Source organism: Schistocerca nitens, chromosome 6, assembly GCF_023898315.1.
Source record: "Schistocerca nitens isolate TAMUIC-IGC-003100 chromosome 6, iqSchNite1.1, whole genome shotgun sequence".
NCBI lineage: Eukaryota > Metazoa > Arthropoda > Insecta > Orthoptera > Acrididae > Schistocerca > Schistocerca nitens.
The window spans coordinates 126,672,871-126,699,407 of NC_064619.1; positions in this window are offsets into that span (position 1 = coordinate 126,672,871).

A 26,537-nucleotide genomic window follows, 5' to 3' on the forward strand; every position below is an offset into this window, starting at 1 on the left:
CGTTGAAGGCGTCGGCTCGCCCGCGTTTTCTACGCGCGAGACAGATCCCCTTGGCTCTCCGCCCTCAGGTAAAGGAAGAGCTAGACCGGCTGACAGCCCTAGGGGTCATTCTTCCCGTTTCTTCCAGTGAGTCAAGAAGCCCTCAGGAAACTTACGTCTTTGTGGCGATTTCAAGGCCACCATTAATTCCCAATTGGTGGTGGACACCTATCCTTTGCCTCGTGCTGATGAATTGTTCTCCGCCGTGGCGGGTGGCCAATATTTTTCGAAAATCGATCTGTCGGAGGCTTATCATCAGATACCTCTTGATGAGGACTCCAAATGGCTGGTGGTCGTCAACACCCCGTTTGGCCTTTACCAATACCAGCGGTTGGCTTTTGGAATATCCAGTGCCCCGGCGATATTCCAGCGTTATCTTGAGCATGTCACGTCGACAATCCCTCATTGTATTAATTACCTGGATTACATAATTGTCACAGGCCGCAGCACGAAGGAACACTTGCACAACCTTCGCACCCTCTTTCTCAAATTCAGGTCTGTGGGCTTGCGTTGCAACCTGCGTAAATCAACCTTCTTCCACCCGTCCATTGAGTATGTGGGCTACACCATATCTCGGCATGGCATACAGCCACTAGGAAGTTTGGTCCAAGGTATCGTCAACCTTCCTCGGCCCACTTCGCTGAAAGAGTTACAAGCCTTTTTAGGCAAGATAGCCTATTACCACCGGTTCATTCCCAGGGCTTCCACTATAGCCCACCCCCTGTACTGCCTTCTGCACAAGGGTGTTCCTTTTGATTGTTCGCCTGCATGCGAGCGAGCGTTCACCTCGTTGAAGGGCCTCCTCACTTCAGCCCCTTGTTTGGCTACTTTTGATCCCCGTAAGCCGTTGGTCCTGGCTACAGATGCTTCGCAGTATGGGGTGGGGGCGGTCCTGGCCCATCGCAACGCAGACGGTTCCGAGCAACCACTGGCGTTTGCGTCTAAAACGCTTAGTCCCGCGCAGGCCCATTACTCCCAGGTGGAAAAAGAGGCTTTGGCCATTGTCTACGCTGTTACCAAGTTTCACCCTTTCTTGTACGGCACGAAGTTTCAGTTAATCACTGACCATAAGCCGTTAATATCGTTATTTGGCGCCGCCTCTCAGATTCCGGATAGGGCGGCCCACAGACTACAGCGCTGGGCCTTGTTCCTCTCTAAGTACCATTATGACATCCATTTTCGCCCTACAGGACAGCATGCCAACGCCGACGCTCTTTCCCATCTTCCGGTGGGCCCGGATCCTACGTTCGATCGAGAGGAGATTATGTGTTTTCATTTGGATGTGGCATCCCGCCAAGCAGTTGATGGCTTTCCGATCACTAGTTCTCGAGTCGCCAGGGAAACGGCGGCTGACCCGGTTCTCCGGCAAGTAGTTCGCCTCATTCAGCAGGGGTGGTCCTCCCGCCCTCCAGGCCGGGCCTCGGACCCTCTTCGTAATTATTTTCTTCTACGAGACCGCCTCTCGGTCTTGGAAGGAGTTCTCCTTCTGGCTACCGATGATACAGCTCCTCGCGTGGTTGTTCCTGCAGGTTTACGAAGGGAGGTCCTCACGTTATTACATGCGGGGCACTGGGGTGTTTCCCGTACTAAAACCTTGGCTCGCAGACATGTGTACTGGCCCGGTATTGACAGAGAAATTGAGCACTTGGTGGCCGCCTGTTCCCAGTGTGCGAGCCAACAAACATCTCCCAGGGCAGCGTTCTCTTCATGGCCGCCGGCAACACAAGCATGGGAACGTGTTCACATCGATTTTGCGGGCCCGTTTCTCAATGGCTTTTGGCTCATTGTCATTGATGCTTATTCCCGATTCCCATATGTGGTTCGCTGCTCCTCAACCACTTCAGAAGTTGCAATCCAGGCACTAGCAAAAATCTTTTCTGTGGAAGGTCTGCCAATCACCCTGGTCTCAGATAATGGACCGCAGTTTATTTCGCAGACCTTCCAGGATTTTTGTAGGCGCTTCGGTATTCGGCACGTTTGCTCTCCCCCCTTCCATCCACAATCGAATGGGGAAGCCGAGCGCATGGTGCGCACATTTAAGACGCAGATGAAAAAGTATGTGCACGAATTTCCTGCAGAGGAAGCCTTGACGTTTTTCTTGACGGCATACCGGACCACACCAATGGGCGACCGCAGCCCCGCAGAGCTCCTCCATGGGCGTCAACCTAGGACTCTGCTGCACCTCCTCCGGCCTGGTCCTCGCCAGTCTTCACAAAACGAAGTACCTGGCTTTCCACTGGGTATGTCGGTCTGGGCCCGTGGGTTTGGTCGCAATCCACGTTGGATACCGGCGGTGGTCCTGCACCGAAATGGCCGCCGGCTCTATACCTTGCAGGCGGGGGATCGGGTGGTACGTCGTCACCAAAATCAGCTACGTCCACGTTCGGGCACCCACCCTCCGACCTCTCGGACACCGGCTTCCCCATTGCCGGCACCTGTATTGGTTTCACAGGGGACGTTACCTCCTCTCCCCGCTGTGACTCTGCCGCACTGCGATGGTTCTCAGCCTTGGCAGCTTCCAGTAGCTCCAGCACCGGCATCGCCATCATTCGAGATGCCCCAGCGAGAGCCGGCCCCCCTAGCAGGTTCGGTTTCTCAGGGGGCTAGTTCACCTGTGGTTGTCCCTTCCCCTTCATCCCCACCACTGGGTCTTGCCCCTCCCGAGGTGGAACGGGATCCGGAGTTCGACAGCTTGTCACCCGTTCTGTCCCGAGCTCCGGTTGTGGGACGACAGGGGCCTCTTCGTGTGGGTCACTTCCAGCCGTATTCGAAGGTTCCAGCTCGAGGGTTGGCAGATCCCCTCGACTCCGGCCATCCAATGGATGTGAAGGTCATCGCTCCTGCCCGACGCTCCACCTTCCGACGCAGTGGATCACAGTGGCTTCACCCCCCGAAGGAGGAGGAGTGTAGTAGCCGCCAGAAAGATCGCGGGAGGCGCACATTGGCACGGCGCGTCACGGGCGGTAGTTGCCGCAAGTAGAGTCCCGTCCACCAGAGGGCACGCGAGAATTCGGACGCGACCTCTGCCGGCGTAACAACAAGAACAACAACAACAACTCCAGCAGCACGGGCCGTGCCCAGTCAGTCAACATCGGGCAGGCCTAGGACACAGTCCCGGTCTACGCTAAGTGAAGTGCAACGTAAACGTGAACAGTGTTACTACAGAAGCAAAGCTATATCCACCTCTGTGTTAGTTTTTCAATATAATGTTTACTTTTTACATAATAAAATTAAAAGGCACTATTTTGAGATTCATTGGTATTCTCCACTATACAGTCTTCATCATTCAATATTGTGGACATTGGTACAAATATTTGATTTTTTTTGCATCTTATAGTCTGACACCACACCTTGTTAATGAACCAGTTTTCTATTTGTTATTTCCCATAGTTATTGTGATACTTTGCAAATAAGTAAACCACAGTACAAATTTTGAAACTTTCACAGTGAAGAATGTAGCCACTGGCCAGTTCAAATTTGTTGGGCTTTAGGTCACAAATAGTTAAATTATAGAAATTAGTTTTAACAGTGTAAAGAGGATGATGTTCCATTCCATTCTTGAGAATATATGTGAGATGTATTGGAAGTTGTCCATGATGAGGTCAGCAGCTACGCCCCACACACGTTATTGCCACTAACTGTGCGGGGTTGCCTTTTGTTTCTCCTTTTTGTATGCTGACAATACAAGCCAAAGCAGTAATTGAAAAAGCTGCTAAAACAAAAGAGACACTGGGAGTCATCAGGTGGTGATTCCAAATGGATATTTCCTCAGTCTATGCTCCCTCATAACAATAACTTTGTGACAAGCATAAAAAACTCTGAAAGCTAAATTTCTGTTACTTCTGAATGAGCAGCTGGACAAAGTCATGAAGGATGTCAGGATTTTTCTTATAATTATGGGTTTTTGCCACTGCTTCAAATACATTGTCTTCTCCTAAGCAGGTTCACCTCACACTGCTACACCATTGCTGCTGACTGATCTCACTTAAAATCCAGCAATGTTTTTCTGAATACTCCTCAAGCTGAATCACATACCGTATTTTATGACTATTGAGACACACTTTTTTCTTCAAAAAATTAACCCCAAAATTCAGGTGCATACTATACTTGAAATTAATATAAATAGTCCAGCATTTGATTTAAAATTCCCGCCAGTCTTAAAAAAGGCCATATATTCATAGTCATGGAAAATCTCTCTCTATCTAGCAACACTGGATTCATCTGGCAGCAGCAGTGCACCAATGCAACAAACATGTATTGTGGGGATTCACAAGCTTGCTAACTGTCTCCCTCCCACCCCTCCCCTAAACACAAACCCAGAACAATGTCTAGCCTATGATGGGTCATTGCAGTCTATGGTACCAGTGGACTTGAACTGAAAGGGATTTGTGTAATCCATAACAGTACAATATTTTTGTTAGTAGCAACTTCCTTAACAGAAAAAAATAAAAGCATTCATATGATATAGGCTGCAAATTGGAAGTATGAAGAGGACAACAATGATGACAAAGAGGAAAAAGGAGAGAAGAAGGAAGTTCAGATGACAATTTTTGAGGATTTTAAAGGTCAGTTCGATTTTGCAAACTAAGAATTTTTTTAGTCTGGCTGTGCAATCTAATAACAAAAACAGTAAAAATGTTATTTCTTAAAAAAATTCCTTAGCAATTAAAGTGTGTCTTATAGTCTGTGGCATCTTACAGTCCATAAAATATGGTACTACTATGAGAAATTGAACAGTTGTGGCAATACTATCCTGGGTTTATCAATTTGTAACCATTACTTACATATGTATCATGCTGAATATACAGGGTGTCCCACTCAAACCTCCCTAATTTCAGGGACCCAGGAGAGAGAAACCACAGTAAATATTACAACAAAATTGTAGAGCATCCAAAGAATTTGTATTCCCACATCAGAATTACCAAGTATAGTCACCAGAGTGCAGCATGGTCAGTTGCCAGAGAGCAGCATCGTCACATGAAGTGAAAATGGCGACTCCACAGCAGCGCGTGCAAGCAGTAGTGTGGTTTGCAGAAACAAAATTGCTGATTACTCTGCAAAGAAATTATCGTCATGTGTATGAATGTGAGTCACCTGATGTAAAAACAATTAAGGAATTGTATAGGAAGTTTCTGGCAACAGATAGTTTTCTGAAACATTCTGGCGGTACACGTTATGGAGTTTCAGAAGAGACAGTGGAGGACATCAGACAAATCTTTCTCAGAAGCCCACGTAAGTCAATTTGTCAAGCATCTAGGGAACTTGATGTACCTCAATCAACATTGCATTGTGTAGTTCACCAGCGTCTTCGTTTGTGTGCTTACAGAGGGCAAATTCTGCAACATTTGACGCCGAACAACAAACCACGCCGACAACAATTTGCTTTGGATATGATGCAGCATTGAATTGCCCTTGTATTTATTGTAAGTTTAAATTGAAACCTGTACAATTTGACACGTTCCATATCCTTGTGATTGACTCACTAACTGGATCTACGGAACAAGAAATAAATAAATAAATAAATAAATGATATGGATGACAGCTCCCTGGAAAGATGTTTATTCTCAGATGAGGCAACCTTTCATCTACCAGGAAGGGTTAAGAGGCATAACGTTCAGATTTGGGGTTCGCAAAATCCGCACGTTGTCATTGAACATGTTCATGATAGCCCTAAACTAAACGTCTGGTGAGGGCTAATGCATGACAGGATTGTTGGACTGTTCTTCTTTCTGGAACAAACAGTGAATGGGTCAGTATCTGTACATGCTGGAGCAGTTTGTGTACCCTCAGATACAAGACTTGCAACCCAACATAATTTTTCAACAAGATGGAGCTTCACCGCAATGGTCAACGGCTTTTCGCAAGTTCCTGGATAGGAAATTTCCCAATCGTTGGATCGGATGCGGAGGACCCATTACCTGGCTACCACGTTCACCTGTTATTACGCTGCTTGATTTCTTCGCGTGGGGATTTGTGAAGGGCTGCGTGTATACGAGCAAAGTGGGCGATATTCCTACGTTGCGTCATTGTGTCACTAATGCAATTGCAACAATAACAGAGGAAATGTTACAAAGAACTTGGCAAGAAATTGAATATAGACTTGATAATATTCATGCTACAAATGGTGTATTGACGATAAATAAATAAATTCTTTAACTTGCTCTACAATGTGGTGCATTTTTCATTATCGTATCTACCGTGGTCTTTGAAATCAGGGAGGTTTGAGTGGGACATCCTGTACTTCCATACTACGTGGCCTTACAATAAATAAACTTTTCATGGTGTCATTCACGTAATTTCACCCGCTTCCCTTACTGTAGTGAGTACCTCCTCCGCATGAGAAACAGCAAGTAAAAAATGAAAATGGTTCAAATGGCTCTGAGCACTATGGGACTTAACATCTGAGGTCATCAGTCCCCTAGAACTTAGAACTACTTAAACTTAATTAACCTAAGGACATCACACACATCCATGCCCGAGGCTGGATTCGAACCTGTGACCGTAGCGGTCACGCGGTTCCAGACTGAAGCGCCTAGAACCACACCAGCCAGCCGTAAAAAATGAGTGTCCTGCTTTGTCACAGTAGCTGATACTAGCTGCTCCAAAAAGTGGAAACTGTGTGGACTCATTCTGCACAATTTGTGGAATTTTTTATGTTAAGAGACCTCATGAGAAACCACAGCCAAACTTTGATATTTATAGTGAGGGAGAAGTTCGGTTTGGTTACACCAAACAACACCCATTTAGCAGTAGTTCATTTACTCACCAAAACACATGCAACGCTCACAAAGAACTGAACATGGCGGAACAGCCAAAAGACAATGCTCAGAGTACAAAGACGATGCTAAGAGTATAAAGATGAGCGCATATCGATGCTGGTGTCGACCTCATTGGCGCCACCCTGAGGTATATGCGTGAACCTTGTACTTCCTTTTCTTTTTCAGCTTTTTGAGCTTTAAATAATACGCCACAATAACATCCTCATTAGAAGAGTTCACAATGTCAGCAGAAAGTGAAGCTGAAACAAATATGTGCTGTCCTGTTGCTTGTCATACAGGGAGTCACATTATGTATCGTATCATGTATCATATTACCCCAGTGGGAACACAAAGTGTTCAAGTGATAATTGTAATCTTTATTGCAACGTGTTGTATCACATATCATATCATCTCAGTGTGGATCACATCTTAGCATTGTCTAAAAGGTCATTAATACACAACATCAACGTCAAAGATCCCAGCACACTTCCCTGAGGTACACCTGAACTTAGTTCTTCATCTGTCAATGACTCTTCATCCAAGATGACATGCAGTTTCCTGCCTACCAAGGTGTCCTCAACCCAGTCACAAATTTTGCCCGATTTGTCTTACAATCATACTTCGATGATAAGCACAGTGTGATATAGAGTCAAATGCTTTTCAGAAGTCAGTAAGTACTGCACCTACCTGAATGTCCTGATCTAAGGCTATCAGAATGTCATGTGAGAAAAGTGCGAGTTGGGTTTCGACTTAATCAATTTTTTTGGAAGCCTTGCTGGTTGGCATGGAGGAGGTTATTCTGTTCAAGGTACCACATTAAAATTGAGCTAAGAATATCTTCTAAGATACTAACAATAGTTGGATGTCTAGGAGGTCAAGACCGTACTGTAGTTTTGTGCATCAATTCTGCTACATTTCTTGTAGATGGGTGTGATCTGTGTTTTCTTCTAACCAGCAGACAGATTTTTGTTCAAGGAATTTAGGATGTGTTCTAATTCAAATGCAAATTTGCTACATAAACTGATAGGGATTCTATAAGGCTAAGGATCTTCATCTGATTTTAGCGATTTCAGCTATTTCTCAGCACCACTGACATTAATATCGATTTCACTCGTATTTGTGGTGGCGCAAGAATTTAACTTGGGTTATACTCCTGGATTTTCCTTTGTAAAGGATCATTTGAAAACTGAGTTCAGCAATTCTGATTTACTTTGCTTTCCTCAATTTCAGTTGGCGTCTCATCAATAAGTGTCTAGACCCTACATTTGATACCACTGACAGCCTTTACACATGAGTCACGACTCTAATTTCTTTGGATTTTGTGAGAAATACTTGGTTAATATTCTGCTAAGGCAATCATTGATGGCTTCACGCATTGCTCTCCTGACAGTTAACTAATGTTTTACACCCATTATGCAGTAATACCTGTTTCTTCATAATGACTGTATCTCTTGAGAGGGTCTTACCATCATAAACTGTTCTGTTAGCACAGTCAGTCATTCTTTTCATGCTGAGCAAGAGTTCTTACACATGCTTTTGTCTCGAGTTCAATGTTTCCCATTGAGATTTGACACTGCCGCTCCTTTATTAATACCCAGATCAGAATAACAAAGTGATTGTCTGCTAGTTTTTTTACAGGACAGCTATCTTAGCAGCAAGCAATTACAGAATGAGTCTGGTCATGCTTACTATACTGTCCATCACTGTCACATCTCTCCTCTCTTAGTTCAGGTGCCAGTTGCCAAATTCATTTGGAGCTGATGATTGCTGATGGTAACACAACAACTGTGACTTTCTTTGCATGGTTCTCCGCATGATAGAATGTCCTAAATTAGTTTCAAAAGTGCACAGAAAAATGATAAATAAGAGTTACCCCTCTGCTAAACAAAACAAATACTGCTCATTGACAGGCAGCAAGTGAATGGATTCAGAATAACTATATTGTATGTGCTGACATACATCAACTATATGCTCCAAGTTGAACTTTCCATCACTTTATTTTATTTTTATCATGGCACAGTTTACTAACTATATAAAGTTTTCTATTATTTGTGCCCTCCAATCTGACAATTGGTATGGTGTCTAGCAGGAATGATCATAGAGGTATTTCCCCTTTACAGTCTCCTGCATCAACCACCACACCAAGTGCAAGCTTGTAGTAGGGGAGTAGAACTTGTTTTCATTACTCTTTGTTACTGTTGTCACAACTGCCTCATGGTTGCTAATGCCAGTTTCAATATGGACATTGTAACATGGCAACCAGAAGCATCAGGTAAACTGCCAACATGTGCTGTCAATAACTGGCCAAGGCACATATGGTATTAAGAGGAGGGGCACATGAATGAGCTGCACAACAGAGCTAAAAGTCGGGCTTAGTGGTACAGAGATCTTTACCTGGGGTGGAGTTTTGATATTTTCGTGTCAAGGTGGGCCTTTCTTGCTGGGAGGAGGATGCATAGTTCTGTACGCCAGATTTTTTTTTTTTTTTTTTTTTTTTTTTTTTTTTTTTTTTTTTTTTTTGGAACAACCCTGGAGTAACTTCAACCATTGTATCAACTGATAATCAAATTTTGTGAAAAATCTACGCACATATTTATATTTGTACAAATGAAACGAGCTCATCGACACTTCACGACAGTTTGTACGATGAAAACTGACAGTGTTATGGCTTTTACACTACTACACAACATAACAAATAAATAAATATTTAATTATCATCATACTAATATAGCTAGAGAGACATACAATACTTCAAATGATAACCACTGTCAACAAATACATCTGATCAAAATATCTTTGCGATTCATTAAACAATTCAAACACCACACAAGAATTAAAAGTAAGCAATATGCAAATTCAGCCTGAACCACATGTTCAGACAAGTACACACAATACATTGACAGCATTAAGTAACTATACACATTACCTACAATCCTACATAAAAAAATATCCACACACATTATCTACAACACTACGTAAAAAATGATGAACTGTATTAATCAGTAAAATAATATTTATAAACGGAAAAGATAGATTGCTACTTACCATAAAAAAGACACATTAAGTTGCAGACAGACACATGCGCGCGCGCACACACACATTGCTACTTACCATAAAAAAAGACACGTTAAGTTGCAGACACACACACACACACACACACACACACACACATCTCCAGCAGCTTGGACTGGAATGCAACTGTTATGTAGAACAGAAGCAGAAATCTGAAGGGGGTGAGGGGAGAGAAAAGCACTATCTGGAGGAGCCCGCAGGGACTGGACTGGCTCTGAAGGAGTACACAGAGACTGGACTGGCAAAAGGTGCAGCATCAAGAGCTGTAGGACAAGGAGGGGGAAACAGGGAATGAAAAAGAAGAGGAGCAGGGAAGTGGAAAGATGGACTGGTGCATCGGCAGAGGGAGGGAGACAAAGAGGGTTGGAGACAAAAATAAGGAGGTGATAGGACAGAGGTAGAAACTGCTGGTTGGAGGGTGTTGGAGACAGTAGGCTACCGTAACCTGAGGCCAGGATGATTTCGGGAGTGGAGAATATGTTGTAAGGTTAATTCCCATCTGCACAGTTCAGAATTCTCCGCTATATTCCTTTGTTTCATGACTAACACAACTTTCAGTATCTAATTCTGTTTTTTTGCTTGTTTTTTTGATTCACATAAGATGAGCTACACTTTCAGAATTCCTAATAGTTACTCAGTCTTCATTTATTAAAACTTTCTTGGGACTAGGAAATTGTACCAAACTACCATTTTTAAATTCACTAACACCCTGGCCCGGCTTTGCACAGTTAGCACTGAGTATCGACAGCCTGATGACTTGTGTGGTGTAGCTTATTTTGTTTGCAGGCCACTGTGTAGTTATGAATAAATTTCAGGGAACAATGTTAAGTAACTGAACGTCATGATTTTTATGTAACTTATGTGATGTAAGCAGCACATGGCAGGAATGTTGCCTCGAGGCATGGATGCTGTGTGTTCCATATTGAATTGGACTCTGAAGTGACATCTCACAGCAATTAAGACAGCATATCACAATTTAAATAATATGTTTACAATCAATGTACATACTGTATATGATTCACGGGTGTTTGTAGTGGAGACTGGTTGAAGTGGCACAAATAAAAGAAAAAATTAGAAAAAAAACATGCATCATGTACAGTCAGTGGCAGAATTAGTGAGACCCCTTACCTATTCATTACACTCAACTACAGAGTTATACTGTCTGTTCCAGAGTATAACAAGCTAGGAGACAGAATGCTATCAACATACTGCCAATCTCATGCATACTTAGTGTATCTGACAAAAAAATGACAGTTGAGAGGAAAACAGTTATCTATGAGCATTGCAGCCAGTAGTAACAACTTGCACTCCCCCCTCCGCGACATGAAGTCGATGTTGCAATATTATGGAATTCTGTGAACTAGGTGATGGGAAACAAATTATTGACAGTAGCCAGTACTTAAAGTAACTCTGATCACACAAGAATGAGTTGACTGATGTTTGGTGCGTGCTACACTGGCACATTTACTGAACAACATTTACCTGTGCTTAGGGCAGACAAAAGGGCTCCTGTTCTACATTCTTTGTTAAGAATCACTATGAGCCATTGTACACAGAGATGTTTGCACTAGCCATGTAATTTCTGCCTACTGGATCTGTCAGGTTGTCGCACCCAGCAAGCAGTCTACACGCTCAATGACATTGGAGACTGGAGAAGGTCCATCCAATCACATAACTTGGAAATAGCTAATGGGAAGTTTGAAAGAGTTATGGAACTCACTTGGGAAATAATGGAACAAAGGCAAGACTTGAATAACTACACAATCTTTAATTGCTCATCTGAGCCAGAATTGGATAATGACATGAATGAAAATACACTACTCCTGATTGCAAGATCCTGTGGAGGGAGGTACATGGCTAAGTATGACTGTGAGCAGAGCCAGAGCGAATACTACAAGTCCAGGTTCTGGGGCTGGCCTACAGAGACCTCCCTCTTGGACCACTGTCTATACTGAACTCTCCACAGGCTACAACACCTTTGCATTTATACTGTGTGGCAGGCCACAAAACGACTCGACATGTGAGGTCATGTGATACCTCATGAGTCTACGTAACGTTTCTGGTCAACACCCAAACAAATGCCCTTTCTGTGGCATCTCCTTTGTACTCTGTGTACTTTCTAGAAAACTTATTTGTTCTGGCTGCTGTTCTGTCGCCTTCCATGCACTGCCTTTTTTTTTTTTTTTTTTTTGCATATGCGATACACCCCCTCCCACCCCTCTTAGGGAAAAATTTGTAGGCACTGTCCTCAGCGACTACAAATTTTTATACATAGTTTTTCACAATTTTTATTCCATTAATCAGGAAACATACACATTCATTCTACAATAATATTCAAAAGATACACATAATTGCTTTACAACTGTCCATGACAGAAATGTATATAAATCTATCTTTTACTACAAGAGAAACATTCACACTTTTACATTTCACACTCAGTGTCATGGTTACATATTCTAATACTTGGAATACTAGGATACATTTTATTTGACAGTATGAGACATTTTTTCAACTTTACAATAAATTACACTTGATTCATCAATGTACATTTCAAAACGTAACTTTCTACCAGTGTTATCATTCCTCAGTCTTAACACTTCGATAAGCACTACTTCTTAAGTCTCTATCAGGCACAAGAGATCTGTCAAAAATACTCTCTCCTTTGCCTCTACATGTGCTTTTCGTAGGACAGTACCTGACTATATTCCTCTATGCGCACCGATTCAGTGTTTTTAACAAATGTTTTTCTACAACAATCTTTATCCATTGTTTTGCATGCAAATTTAAAACAGCCTTGGCAATATTACAATATCTGCATAGACAACATAATATTGCTATAATTACTACATCAGAGCCCATGAAACCCAGAAAGAGAAATGACTTAACAAGAAGCTGTTGACGGCACTTCTCTCCTGGTATTCAATATCACTTTGAAGCTCATCCAACTTATGTCCTGCAGCTGTTAGGTCCTCTAACTGCCTAACTGTAGACTGTATTGGCAGTTCCTGCTTAAGTTCACTTATATTCTTCCTTTCATTATTCACTATGCAGCAGTATATTTTCATGCTTAAGTTTGGCACAATATCACTACTGGTATCATTTATTTGTATTATATGTTCATGCTGTATCGTCACCTGAACCATATACCCACGACGTTTACCTGAAAATTTTAACTTCCCTGTGCCTCGGAGCATCATGGCAGATGACAGTAATGCCTTTGGCTACTGGTAAAACAAACAGGTGTTCATTATTACTTAATGGTGTCCACAGACTTTCAGTTAACACTATTAGCTTCTGCACACAATCCTTTGGAACTTTTCACACCGGTTGCAGCATCTTAGCCTAAAAGTTCTCATGATCATACGTGAACAAAAGCATAAAAGTCTATTTGCATATTCTGGGGCTCTGATTAACTGAGCACTATGGAACTTAACTGCTCTGATTAACTGTCTTACACAGTAGCTGCTTGTTATTTAATTTTGCAAACTGATGTTTCACAACATCAGTTAGCAGGAGCTCTATTTCTGGGACAATATACGTAAATAAATGTCTCGTTCCATCCAATTCTGACAGTAATGGTAGTATTTTGTAGATGTTATACATGTCATTCTCTAATAGCGGAACATTTAACACATAACTTACGATGTTTCCAGCAACAAAAACATCCTGATCAATGGTTCTGATTAATTGGTATCATTTGTCTACCTTAAGGTTGACAGGGAACCAATTGTCTTTGATGTCATCTTTTATTATATCTAGATACTTTATGATCGGGGCTTGATTGATCTGGTGTGGCTCCAGAATGTCTTTCTGAGTGTTGACAACTGCTGATATTAATCTATTGTACTTCTGTTCTAGCTCACTGAAAATGTCCGTCAGCTGTATCAGCTGTTCATTGATAGTAATCAAAATAACCCGTAATCAGTGTTGGTCTGAAATTCTACTATACGCTGGCTTAATTACTTCATTCTATGAGTGATAATTCCTTCATTTTTCGTTATGGAGCTTACCATTTGATTAAAACTAGTCAAGGGTGCTTTAACTATTGTCACTCACTCTTTCAAAAATTTGAGTGGCTGTTTCTATTGTCCTTCTAAGACATTTATCTTTGCCTTGAAGCACCTGGCATCACCTTTGTCTAGGGTTCCAAACAGAATCTTCCTGATCTCCCACACAAAGCTTAAGATTCCTCATTTCTTTGTATGGGATTCCTGCCATCAAACTGCCCAATCACACCCAGTGTCTTCACTATGTTTCCTAGTTGCCATAAGTTTGGCACTTTGCACTCATATTCAATAATGCCAACCTGTCTTTACAATATCCAACAGCTTGCCTGGTGAGAACCTCACCGCACTCTAATTTCTCTCTCAGTTTCATTATGCAAAAGTAACTCACAATTTTCCACATAACATTGTAAATTTTTACTCGACCCATACTGTCATAATACAATCCCAGTGACGAATGGCACTTTGTTACTAGTGTGTACGGTTCCTGCCTGGCATGTTCAACCTTGAGAAGTAGTATAACACCAATGAAGCAGTATGATGCCAACATTTGGAACTTGGAAAATTCGTTCAGTCTTTTTGCATGTTTATTTTGCTTCAGACAGATTACAACATTAGGACCCTTTGTTCGTACCATTGTGTATCTAACTTGCACGATTGCCTAGTCGCATGTTCTCATCGAACAACGTTCTCATCGAACAACAGTACCTTATCCCCACAACGGATTTCCTTTGGATTCTGGGTCCTACCGTAATAGTCCTCATTTTTTACAGTTTTTTAGAAGTCAAGTGTCCTTCTACTAGCATAGTTTTCTGCTAATATAACACGCGCATCTCACCAAGTGGTGCTTAGATCTCTGACTAACAACTTGCTATATGCTGATCCCACTATTTAAGTTTTAACAAACTTCAAAAGGGTATCATGCTGCCTCTGAATCTATAAGTTCAAACCCAAGATCACAACTGTCTAGGAACTCAGTGTTCTTAGTGGCACCAAACAATTGCAGTATTAATTTTAGCACATCTGCCAAACTAACAAATTGCCTAATTTGTGACTCAGGTATATCAAAGCCTGCACTGGAAATATTATCTCTGTCTTACGACATGCCTGCTAGTCTTTTAACTCACCATTCGACTTCTCACTGCTGCTGTTGCTTTTTGTTGTTGTTGCTTTTGTGCTCTGTCTGCTACGAAGTGTTGCCCTGGTGCCACCGTCCGTTGCCACTGCTGTTGCCACTGCTGTCGCCTCTGCTGATGTCCGCCTTCTGCTGTCTCTTGCCACCGTCTGCAACCTCAGGCGTCCGTCTGCACTGTGGTCGCTGCTGACTGCCCCTACACTGTGTGCTATCTGCGCTGCTGTCTGCTTCATCTGCAAACCCATGCCACCCACTGTGGCTGCAGCTGCTGAGTGCGTCTCGAGCCATCGTCCGTGTGCATGTGCTGCCATCAGCCGCCCCTGGCCACTTTCTGGAACATCTTCCTTGACTCCTGGCACTGTCTGTCTACTGCTATTGAGGCCACACTGCCCTGGCAACCTCCTGGGATGGCCACTCCAGTCTCAGGTGCCATCTGTCTGCTGGGCTGGTCGCAGCCTCTTCTTCTTCTTCTTCTTGGGAGCTCCTTTACTCTCCTGTCTCCTAACTCTGCTGCTAGCCTGTGTAATAAAGCAAAAGGATCACAAATCCATTCTGCCGTTTTGCTTGACGTCGGGCTGAGCAGGTTCGATATTTGAAAGACTATTCCCGTAACTGGTGTAGTGATAACTGCACAGTAATCCATGACCAACCCCAACCAGAAAATACAGTCCCTATGTCGCATCCAGCGAGTCGTCTAGACACGCAATGAAACTGGAGGAGGTCAGTCCAGCCAGATAACATGGAGATGGCTAACTGGAAAATGGAAAGACTTACAGAACTTGGTTGGGAAATAACTGAACAAAGGCAAGACTTGAATAACTACAATCTTAAATTACTCATCTCAGCCGGAAGTGGTAATGATTTCAATGAAAGTACACTACTCCTGAATGCAAAATCCCATGGGGAGAGGTATGAGACTATGTATGAGTGCAAGCAGAGCCAGAGTGAATACTACAAGTACAGGACTCAGTCCTGACCTACACAGAAGTCCCTCTTGGACCACTGTCTGTACTGAATTCTCCACAGGCTACGCCACTTCCTTATTTATACTGTGCGGTAGGCCACGTTGGCACTTCTGGACACTGCCCTGCAGGCCTCGAGTATGATCATATATGGCCACTACCAATGCACTGCCGCCCTTGCGGCTCGACACATGAGCACACATGGTACCTCTTAAGTCTACATAACAAATGAGGCCAACGCCCAAACCAGTGCCCTTCCTGTGGCATCTCCTTTGTACTTTGAGTACATTCTAAAAAACTTCTTCATTCTGGCAGCCATTCTATTGCCTTTCAGGCATTGCATTTTTTAAATATACGGCAAGGTGCCAGATGGTGACAACTATCTGGTGTGGTTGATCACCGGTAGTTTTCTCTAAAGCGAAGATTTCATTTTAATTGTCATATCCAGGACATTTCAACGCTTTCACAGATTTTACAAATCTGAACTAGCTGTGTTACCATTAACGAGAGTCTTGTCTATAGATACTTTAATATAAGGGGTGAACAAGAACTTTCCACTTTAAGGCCACACTAACCTGTTGCCTGCATGTTTGTGCTTATTTATCCACATCTGTGTCATACTGGCTGTATAATTCTTGGAATATCTAAACACATTTTACCAATTAAATTTCACATGGTCCTGTTCTCAATCCCATTCCACTATCCTTGATGTTGACCTCACCCTGCCCAAGGTCAACTACAAACATCTGTTCTCATCAAACCTACTTACAAACAACAGTGCTTACATTTAGTCAGTTGCAACCCTTTCCCTGTCAAGCATTCCCTGCCATACAGCCTTGGAATTAGAAGAAAATGTATTTGCTCAGATGCACACTCTTTACAGCAATAACCTCCATTCTCACTTTAGCCTACACTAGATGTAGTTACCCCACTAGCCTTGCTCAAAAGCAAATTTTATGCCCTATCACATCCAATCCTGGTACTGCTGATCACTCCAAAAAACAACTTAGGATGCACCTCTTGTCACTCATTACCATTTTGGTCTTGAATGTATTAATCAGCTACTTCAACATGGATATGTCTTCCTAAAACCATGCCTTGAAATGAGGTGCATTCTGCCTTACATTTTGCCCACCACACTTAGAATAGCTTTTTGTCACCCTTACAATCTCCATGATGTCATTGTCATCCCCTTTGCTCCTTATGCACACATTTCTCTACTCTATGGCTCTTACTCCTGTGACTGTTACCAATGTTAACACTTGCCCTATGCATCATCCTACCACCACACATACCAGCCCTGGAACTGGTAAAACATATATTATTAAAGAGAGAGCATCCTGTGAAATGACACGTCATACAGCAGTTGTTATTTAAACACTGTTTAGCCTTTACATCGGCGTGACTACCACCACATTATCAGTTAGGTTGAATGGTCATAGGCAGAGGGCGTGTACTGGTAACACGCACTACCGTATTTACTCAAATGTAAGCCGCACTCGAATCTAAGCCGCACCTGAAAAATGAGACTCAAAATCAAGGAAAAAAAAATTTCCCGAATCTAAGCCGTACCTGAAATTTGAGACTCGAAATTCAAGGGGAGAGAAAAGTTTTAGGCCGCACCTCCAAAACGAAACAAAGTTGGTCCATTGTAATATGAGACCCATTTTAGGTCGAATGAATGACGATACAGCTACAGTAGTTCGGTTCGAGTCGTAAGCTTAGCAGTTAAGCTTTACCAGGTAGCCATTGCTATGCGTCAGGCGCTCCGTCCGTATTGATATGGGTACCCTTCCTTTTTCACGTGATTTGTCTGGTTTGAATTGATTGCTTATTTTTCTTTGATCTGACAAGTGCAGTTCTCTTTGTTATAGGTGTTTACGTCACTTTAAGCTGAAAATGCATTATTGTACTGTGTCATGCATTGTTTGTCGCATTCTGATAATGAGTGTTTACGGCCTGTTGCCGCTCGCAGCATGGCTTGCTACTGTGCGCGCTACCGCCGCTTACTATTTAAAAAAAAAAAAAAAAAAAAAAGAGAGGAATTGTCTCATAAGCGAAACAATGGCAAGAGACTGCTATTTGTTGTTACTTACACTGCTGCTGTCTTTGACATTGATCAACAAGACTGCTATTTGTTGTTACTTACACTGCTGCTGTCTTTGATATTGATCAACAAGAACCAAATAATAGACTGCATATGATAGAAGATGTTCTGAATGAGAGTTTAGTGAAAATTTTTCTTCATTTGAAAATCTTTGCAGACGCCTCTGTAGTACATTACATTCTGCACAGAAATTAGAGTCATCTTAGATTTAAAAATCTATTCAATTGCCGTGCTTCATATCTGGACTGTATCACTATTAGGCATAAGAATAATACGAATATAAACATGACATGATATGTATATTCTTCCGCGTTTGGTGTTGTCTCACTCTAGTTTATTAGGCAGACAGGATTTAAATGAGATAGCAGCAAACATGAAAGAATACATGGCAAAATGTTTATATTCATATTATTCTTATGGTGAAGAGAATACTGCATGTGATTCACAATTCATAAAAGTTCCTATTAGCAACCATCTCTTCTCACAGGTAGGAAAAAATTCAGAACGTAGAGTTGGCCATATTGACAAACATCCCAAACAGTCTTGCCAGTCGGATTTTCGTAGTACATTGAAATACTGCTACATTCGATGATGGACAATATGGAATTTGTATTTACTTCGTTGGATAATGTATGAAAATGCAGTGGTCGAAACTCGGGGCGGAGAAAAAAGCTCGTCTTCCACCGGGTTTTTTTTTTTTGACGCAGAGGTTTTGGCGCCAATATTTATCTTTGTGCCTGCAGAGCATGCCTGTGCAGCGCTACATATATTCGACGGCAGAAGTTAGTTGTGGCGGCACCTACCAACATTTTTCAGAACTTCCACGTACTTTGCACTCGATTCTAAGCCGCATGCGTTTTTTTGGATTACAAAAACAGAAAAAAAGTGCGGCTTAGATTTGAGTAAATATGGTATACTGTTGCAAAGCATGCTCTAAAATATGACAGTCATGCAGACATGGGTATCTGCTTCACCACATGTGCCATCTGTATTCTTCCCCCAGACACCAGTTTCTCAGAACTCTGCATGTGAAAAGTGATGATACAACATGTACTTAGTTCTCACCACCCACCAGGCATCAATTCATGTTAATTTCTTCACAGTAACTATTCCTTTCTTCACTCCATTTTAGTTTCCTATATCTTACATTTTCTGACCTATCCCCCCCCCCCCCCTCAATCACATCATATCAATGCATTTAGCTTTCCACTCTTATTAACTTGTGCATGATGTTTTGGTGGCAGTCTCTGTCTTTCAGTGTAACCCTATTTTCCACATTTACGCTCTCAGGTTTTCATATCTTCTCCACAGCGGTCCCCAACAATTAGTCTTTCCTTCTCATTACATCGGGTACAATCTCCCCGGATCCAGGGTCCTGGGCAACTTTTCCAAAGTGTCCTCATTTCCTAAACCTCACCAGTTCTTTTTCTTCAGCTCTCTTCCTCCCCCTTCAACTCTTCTGCCAAAAGAAGGAGCCACTAGCCCTGAAAGCTTGCAAATTTAAATACCTTTATATGCATGTTCTCCTGCCACTGATTGGTGAGTAGATTTTTAATCTATCAGATTACATTATATTTTTAAAAGTGTTGTGCTTGGCACACTAATATTGTATTATGGTAAATGTGTAGCATGTTAAACTTGAAAGCTACAACCAGTTGCAAGTTTTAAATTCAACATTATATATGAATTAGGGCATGTCAGTTACATACTTATTTGAAGGAAGGAAGGAAGGAAGATTAGGATTTAATGTCCTGTTGACATTGAGGACATTTAAGATGGACCGCTGTGCCATATTGATTTAAACATCCTGGTCACTTGCAGCTTCTATTATGTTTTGCTTCATTAGTTTTACCTATAGACAAACAATGTAAGTGGGTGGAAGCTGATAACAAAATGAAATGTAATGTTGTATGTACATTAATTATAATACCTGATATGGCACTGTCAGACTTCCATCTCTTCCCAAAACTCAAATTTTTTCTTGGTGGACGAAGATTCACTTAAAACAAAGAATTGATAGCTGGAGTTGACAACTATTTTGCAGGCCTGGAGGAAACTCATTTTTGAGGTGGGATCAAGACAATGGAACATCGCTGGACCAAGTGCATTAATCCACAAGGAGACTACTTTGAAAAATAAATAAAAAAAAAGTTTCAGTGATGTAAGTACTTTTTTTTCTATTCCTTTCAGAGAACTTTTCAAACCACCCTCATAGTAACAGCCTATTTCGATCTTTAAGATATTGGTGGGATGTCTCCATGAATCACTTTTAACACATTTGTGCCTAACAATGAAGGCAAGCATCACAAATTTTGCACAGCACAAAACCAACAAATTCGTTCGATTGTGCATGAAGCACAGCAAAATAATTTTCCTTAAATGGAAAAAGGATTCTTTTTTAAGCAACTTTTCCTTCACTGCTTCATTGGTAAGTAACACCCAATGATGCTGATAACAACTGTAGTTAATGCCCAGCAAGTTTCTGAAAGCTCCGTGTTGCATGCATGGGTCACAAGTTACACTTATAATGACGAGCAAATACACGACACAGCATAGAAAAGCTCGTCCAGTGAGGTAACCACAGTGCGCAGTCAGATGTGCTGGGAAAGCACAAGGCGCAGGCCGCCACTGTCGGACAGCATCAACTCATTGTGTGTGCTGGCCCCAATCTGTGGGCTGCGCTCAGCTCTAGGAGGCAGGTTGGCCCATGGCCCATATGGGCCAGACCGAGAGATGCAGGCTGGGCAGACTGAAACCAGCACCGAGCATGAATGTAGTCTCAATGTCATCAGTGAGAATAAAATTAAACAGAGCCAATACATTGCTGATGTGTGTACTAGGTACTAAAATTCTGCATTGCAAAATGTATATATAAATTTCACAAGAACTCAGAATTAAAAGTAAGTGTTGTGTCAACTCTGGCTTCTCACCATCAATAATAGTTCTACCTGTTTATAAAAAATTTTTATGACCTTCATCGCCCTTTACAGAGTTGCCTGTTCATTCCATAATCTCTTTTTCAATTTGCTTCTTCAGCTGTACTATGAGTACATCAGATGTTGATCAAAATGTTACCTGTTGAACAGTGTATTCCTGAATTAAGGTTTTCCATTTATTCCTTATCTTGAAGCTTGATATTAGTCTCTTTTGTTGATAAAAAAACACATAATAATAAAATGAAATAGTAGATTAGAATGTCAGAACACATGATTTAAATGAAGTAAAGTAATAATCACAACATTTCCTGGGGGGCAACTCACAGGACTCAAAAGAACATCATCTCTGAAAAAGCTTCACATGTATATGGCAGAGAAGCAGTGGGTCTTATGAATCAGCACTGCTTAGTCATCACAAGCTAAACTCTCAGGAAAATAAATACCTCTGCTAATAGCATTCAGAATCGCCTTTGCCTTCCACAATGACCCTTCTATTGGGCATTGAGTCAACAACTCTAGTGACATATCTTGAACATTTAAGTAACTCTTTCCAAGCATCATGAATTGCATCAGAATGCATGCGGTGAGTAGGCAGTGACGGTCCCTTTCCCTTTATTATTCTGACTGTTTCAAACAAAATATTCTTGATTGGGTTTATGTCAACTCCTTTGGGTTGCAATTTCAATATAGTAACATTTCTGTGGTCATCAAGCTACCACTTAACCACATCTAACATATGAATGGGCGAGCTATCATGTTGGAACATGACGTAATCACAACTCTCATTCTCACAGGAGGCAACATCACATTCTCCACACTTGCAATGTAGCTGTGTGCCAGAAGTTTTATTTCCACTTCCCACAGGAGCCTCACATCCTTCAGCAAATATCTATGCCCCTACAGTTACCTATTCCCTGCCACTTGTTCGCCAACTGTAAATATATTTTGGTTCATTTGTAGCACCTTTTGGCTGGTAAATAAAATATAAAGTAACAGATAAACAGCATTGTCGAATGTGAGAATATACAAAATTTTACAATGTAAATTACAAGCTACAGAGAAATCTGTGAAATTCAAATCACTCAATCATATCTGACGAAAATACGCATGAAATTAAATTAATATGAAAAAATTACAGTTTTTACATGTGAAGGAAAATACAAAAGGAAAATAGAATTTGTAGATGCAAAACATCTAAAATTTTATGCATATGAAGAAACATTGCACACATCTAAACTTTTACATGTTAGTTACAAAAATATGTCATCCAAATGTCTATGCAATCGCAAACTGAAATTAAAATTCCGTTCATCATACAGATAAAAATTAACAAAGAGATATGATATAAACCTACACTTTAACACATTGGTTAAAAATATTTCAACAACATTACTATACTGTTATAAGACAAAGTAAAAGGAATACCAACTAGCATACAGACAAAATTAATATAGAAAAACCAATACTCAAATTCAAAATCAAAATACAGAAAAGGGCTTTTAACCCCGACTTCAACATATTGTAAAAGTAATATAACTGCAAAAATAATAAAATATTGTGGGGCTGTGAGAGAGTTTATAGAAAGGAAGTAAGGGAAAGGCATAGAATGTATGATAAGACTTACAAAGCTTTAAATATTTGAGTGGACCTTCTTAAACTACAACTTTCCTCAATTATACCCCCCTTTTTTATTTCATCTGAGCCCTCCCTTCATCCCTCCTTTCCATTACCCACTTTCTTGTTTAGCCTACACGGCTTTTTTACATATATGTTTTACTTTGATTTATTATCATCCTGAATGGCTATACCTTATATTTTAATTCTTACTTTTATTAAATTTATGATACTTAATGGGGTGAATAACGATTGAATTTGTTTACACTTAATTCATGTATCTATTTTATTTTTCATCACTGCAAACCAAACATTATGGTTGTTTAATCCACAGTCTTTGACGCACAAATATTGCATCTTCCTTTTAACCCTTCACCTCCCTTCCTCACCTCCCTCTTCTCCGTGTTCCATTATTTCATTTTCATTTTTTATTCTTTATTTCTGTTCTCCCAATTACTAACTTGATGTAATATTAATATTGTTCTTTTCATAATTGACCTTTTCTTAACCAAATTCCCAGCTTATGGTTAGTATCATGATTGAATGTAAATATTGTCATCAATGGGTTTGGCTTTCTGCTCATTAACCCTCATAAGATACTATACATTAGCATTCGTGTTCTATTTTTATTTACTTTTGATATGAAATACCATTAATGTTAGACTGGCTATAATTATTATGGTCTCCATTTTTATCACTTCTACAACTTCCATAGCTTTGCGGGGGCTATGTCCTTAGTTCTGTACTTTTGTAACTTTTTATGACTGTTTTAATTTTTGACATGATGCCTTTTATAAGTTTCATCATACATTTAATTCCTTTCCCTTATCCCCTTCCTATAAATGCCCCCACAATATTTTATTACTTTCACTGTTATATTATTTTTACAATAGAATTATGATCAGAGTTAAAAGCCCTCTCTTATTTTTTCCCATTGTATTCCTGGTTTTGTCAATTGGTAAAAAAAAAAAAAAAAAAAAAAAAAAAATTGTCGTATAATATGATTACTTCTCTGTATTTCGATTTTACAGTTGAGTATTTTTTTTCTTTTTTTATTTCTTTTTGTCAGTGTGCTAATTGGTATTCTTTTTATTTGGTCTTATAATAATGTAGTAATGTTGACGAAATATTTTTAACCAATCTCTTTAAGTATAGGTTCCCACCATATCTCTTTATTATTTTTTATCTGTATAATGAACAGAATTTTAATTTCATTTTGTGATTGCATAGACATTTGGATGACATATTTCTGTAACTAATACGTAAATCTTTAGATGTATACAATGTTCCTTCATAAAAAAAAAAAATGTTAGACTGTGGCATCTGCATAAAATTTTAGATGTTTTGCATCTACAAATTCTATTTTCCTTTTGTATTTTCCTTCACTCCTAAAAATTGTATTTTCTTCATATTAATTTATTTTAATGTGTATTTTCATCAGATATGGCTTGACTGATTTGAATTTCATAGAGTGCTCTGTAGCTTGTAATTTACATGCTTACATTTTTTGATTGCATTGTAAAATTTTGTGTATTCTCACAGTCAACAACCCTGTTTATCTGTTACTTTATATATTCTTTTATTGATATTTCTATGTAATATTCACCAAGTGTAGGATTGTATATACTCCAATTTTGTAATCCAATGATCACAGAAGTATTTAATGCCCCCCCCCCTCCCTCCACCATGAACCATGGACCTTGTCATTGGTGGGGTGGCTTGCGTGTCTCATCAATACAGATAGCTGTACTGTAGGTGCAACCACAACGCAGGGCTACCTGTTGAGAAGCCAGACAAACATGTGGTTCCTGTAAAGGGGCAGCAACCTCTTCAGTAGTTGCAGGGTCAACAGTCTGGATGATTGACTGATCTGGCCTTTTAACATTAACCAAAATGGCCTCGCTGTGCTGGTACTGCGAATGGCTGAAAGCGAGGGGAAACTACAGCCGTAATTGTTCCCGAGGGCATGCAGCTTTACTGTATGGTTAAATGATGATGGCATCCTCTTGAGTAAAATATTACAGAGGTAAAATAGTCCCCCATTTGGATCTCCAGGTGGGGACTACTCAGGAGAACGTCGTTATCAGGAGAAAGAAAACTGGCGTTCTACAGATCAGAGTGTGGTATGTCAGATTCCTTAATAGGGCAGGTAGGTTAGAAAATTTAAAAATGGAAGTGGATAGGTTAAAGTTACATATAGTGGGAATTAGTGAAGTTCAGTGGCAGGAGGAACAAGACTTCTGGTCAGGAGAATACAGTGTTATTAATACAAAATCGAATAGGGGTAATGCAGGAGTAGGTTTAATAATGAATAAAAAAATAGGATCGCAGGTAAGCTACTATGAACAGCATAGTGAACGCATTATTATAGCCAAGATAGATACAGAGCCCACGCCTACCACAGCAGTACAAGTTTATATGCCAACTAGCTCTGCAGATGATGAAGAGTTTGAAGAAATGTATGATGCGATAAAAGAAGTTACTCAGGCAGTTATGGGAGATGAAAATTTAAGAGTCATGGGGTAAAGCATGAATAAGGAAGCCGCTTGGTAGAATTTTGCACAGATCATAATTTAATCATAGCTAACACTATGACATAAGGTTGTATACGTGGAAGAGGCCTGAAACACTGGAAGATTTCAGATAGATTATATAATTGTTAGGCAGAGATTTAGAAACCAAGTTCTAAATTGTAAGGCATATCCAGGGGCAGATGTAGACTCTGACGAAAATTTATTGGCTATGGGCTGTAATTAAAACTTAAGAAACTGCAAAAAGGTGGCATTTCAAGGAGGGGGGGGGGGGGGGGGGGGAATGGATAAACTGAAAGAACCAGAGGTTGTAGTGAATTTCAAAGAGATTGTTAGGAAACTACTGACTAGAACGGAGAAAAGAAATACAGTAGAAGAAAATGGGTAGCTTTGAGAGATAAAATGGTGAAGGTAGCAGAGGATCAAGTAGGTAGAAAGATGAGGGCTAGTAGAAATCATTGGGTAACAGAAGAGATACTGAATTTAATTGATGGAAGGAGAAAAGATAAAAATGTAGTAAATGAAGCAGGCTCAAAGGAATACAAATGTCTCAAAAATGAGACAGACAGGAAGTGCAAAATGGCTAAGCGGGGATGGCTAGAGGACAAATGTAAGGATTCAGAGGCATATATCACTAGGGGTAAAATAGATACAGTCTACAGGAAAGTTAGAGAGACCTTTGGAGAAAAGAGAAATACCTGTATCAGAATCAAGAGCTCATGTGTAAAACTGGTTCTAAGCAAAGAAGGAAAAGCAGAAAGGTGGAAGGAGTACATAGAGGGTCTACGAGGGTCACTCCAAAGGAAATGCTCACTATTTTTTAAAAAAATCCATCTTTTATTCTACATGTTTGAAAGTTTTACAGTGTGTAGATACATCCTTTAGGAACAATATTTTCATTTCTCCATGTAATTTCCATCCCTCTCAACTGCCTTATGCCATCTTGGAACCAGTGCCTGTATACCCGCACGGCAAAATTCTGGACCAACATGTTGGAGCCACTGTTTGGCAGCGTGCACAAGGGAGTCATCATCTTCAAACCTTGTTCCACGAAGAGAGTCTTTCAGTTTCCCAGAGAGATGATAATCACATGGAGCCAGGTCAGGACTGTAAGGCGGGTCTTTCAGTGTTGTCCATGGCTGTGCATTGTCATGCAACAACAAAACATCCTGCTTTTGCCAATGTGGTTGAACACGACTCAGTCGAGCTTGAAGTTTCTACAGTGTTGTCACATATGCATCAGAATTTATGGTGGTTCCACCTGGCATGATGTCCACAAGCAAGAGTCCTTTGGAATCAAAAAACACCATAGCCGTAACTTTTCCAGCAGAAGGTGTGGTTTTGAATTTTTTTTCTTGGGTGAATTTGCATGATGCCAC